We start from the raw sequence: 2,583 nt of genomic DNA on the forward strand, positions 1-2,583 counted from the left end.
AACTGATAGTCACAGAGAGAGAAAAGAAAATACTGCAGTCATAAACCTAAAATTGGATGCTATGACATGGAAATATTCAGAATATAAGGAAAAGGTCTTAGAAATCAAAAGGATAGAAATAAATAGAGGAAAGCAGACTGTCAAAGAAATAACATAAATGTAATACAGAATGGCTCTCTGCTCCTCCTGTTCCCTTAGACAGCCGTGTCTTCCCATGCAGTGCCAGCTGCAACCCTGAGACATGGTGGTGAAGGTCGGGTGAATGGATTTGGCTGTATTGGGTGTGTGGTTACCAGAGCTTTTAACTCTGGTAAAGTGGATATTGTTATCATTAGTGACCACTTCATTGACCTCAACTACATGGCTTGCATGTTCTAGTATGATTCTACTCATGGCAAGTTTAAATGCACAGTCAAGGCTAAGAACAGGAATCTTGTCATCAATGGAAAGTCCATCTCCATCTTCCAGTAGCAAGATTCTGCTCACATCAAATGGGGTGATGCTGGTGCTGAATATGTTGTGAAGTCCACTGGTGTCTTCACTACTATGGAGAAGGTTGGGGCTCACTTGAAGGGCAAAGCCAAGAGAGTCATCATCTCTTCCCCCTCTGTAGATGCTCCCATGTTTGTGATGGATATGAACCATGACACTTTGACAACTTCCTGAAGACTCAGAAATATCTCCTACACCACTAACTGTTTGGCCCCCCAGCCAAGGTCATCTATGACAACTTTGACATCATGGAGGGGCTCATGACCACAGTTCATGCCATCAATGCAACCCAGAATACCATGGATAGCCCCACTGGGAAGCTGTGGCATGATGGCCAAGGGGCTGCCTACAACATCATCCCTGCTTCTATTGGCACTGCCAAGGCTGTGGGCAAGGTCATCCCTGAGCTGAATGGGAAGCTCACTGGCATGGCTTTCCATGTCCCCACCCCCAATGTGTCAGTTGTGGATCTCACCTGCCACCTGGAGAAAGCTGCCAAATATAATGACATCAAGACAGTAGTAAAACAGGTACCAGGGGGCTCCCTTAAGGGCATCTTGGGCTATACTGAGGACCAGGTTGTCTCCTGTGACTTTAATAGTGACATCTGCTCCTCCACCTTTGATGATTGAGCTGGCATTGCCTTCAATGACCACTTTGTCAAGCTCATTTCCCAGTATGACAATGAATTTGGCTACAGCAACAGGATGGTGGACCTTATGGTCCACATGGCCTCAAAGGAGTAAGAGCCCCCTGGACTACCAGCCCCAACAACAGAAAGAGGTGCCCTCAGCTGCTGGTAGTCCTTGCTGCAAACTGATCCCACACACTGAGAATCTTCTGACTTTGTTTCCATCCCAGATTCCCTGAAGAGGTGGGGCACTTAGGGAGCCCTACCTTGTCAGGCACCATCAGTAAAGTTCACTGTACATAACCAAATAAACAAGTAAGTATAATACAAAATAATGTATATTTCACTTATTTCCCTGGTGACATTCCTTCTCAACACTCTTTCTTCTTGCTCCAATCTGAACCTGGTTTTCTCTAGGCTCAATACAGCAGTCATCCTAGAATGTCTTTGATGCCTATCTGGCAGTGTATTTTAAATATAATCTAAAAAGAATATAAAACCATCTTATAAACCAAGGAACAAGATTGAAAAAAGCTCTAGATTTCTTAATGCAACACTGATCCTGAAAGACAATGAAGCAATGTCTTCAAATTATCAAAGAAAATTATTTTCAACCTTCTTAGCCAAAGTTTCAATTAATTGTGAAAGAATGATGAAGTTATTTATTCAGTCATACAAGATATCGCAAAATAAACTTTCCATATATTCTTTTTTAGTAAGCTTTTAGAGAGCACACAGGTGGGAAACACAAGGCCTGCGGTCTGAATCTGGCCCTCCACCTTGTTTTATCTGACCTGGCACCTTGTTTCTACCCTGTGGCAATGCCAAGCTCCTTGCCCCTAGTTAAGGAGTAGTTACATTTATACAGTCCTAAAATTACATTCAACCCTTTGAAGGCAACCTCAAGGCTGATGTGGCCCCCAGTGAAAATGAGTTTGACACCCCTGTTTTAGAGGATGTGCTTAAGCCAAGTAATAGATTCAGCAAGCTATAGATTATGGAACACGGGAAAAGAATGAACTACCAGCAAAGCAGCAAAGCAAAGGGATATCTGAGGATGACCACTCTCTTGGATCTAGAGAAAAACAGGTGCAGATTTGAATGGACAAAAAATTCTGAGAAAGAGGGTCTCTGGGAAAGTAAGTGATATCAATAGTTTGACATATTTAAGCATTTGAAAGGTATCTGCCATACACAGGTATTTAGGTATTTACCATATCTCTTGGTGCATTTGGGAAAAAAGAAAACAAGCAAATAAAAATTGCTAACATAAAAAGGATAAAATCTTAAGAAAAATAAAAAAGTTATGATAAATGAAATAATCAAGGTATACTATTTGTTCAGTGGTGAATAATCATTTACGTGGCCATAAAATGGAAACATTTTCTATTGATTTTAACTCCACACTGACCCTATGGTGAGAAAAAGTGTGGGATGATGCTAGTGGAAAAGAACAAAAT

At 41.5% G+C, this 2,583-nt stretch overlaps 1 pseudogene; it reads left to right on the forward strand.

The window, feature by feature from the left end:
* Positions 1–345: 345 nt before the first annotated feature.
* Positions 346–1,269, forward strand: LOC114490911 (annotated as a pseudogene).
* The last annotated feature ends 1,314 nt before the right edge of the window (positions 1,270–2,583 follow it).

The sequence above is a fragment of the Phyllostomus discolor genome, chromosome 2 (genome assembly GCF_004126475.2).
Source record: "Phyllostomus discolor isolate MPI-MPIP mPhyDis1 chromosome 2, mPhyDis1.pri.v3, whole genome shotgun sequence".
Lineage (NCBI taxonomy): Eukaryota > Metazoa > Chordata > Mammalia > Chiroptera > Phyllostomidae > Phyllostomus > Phyllostomus discolor.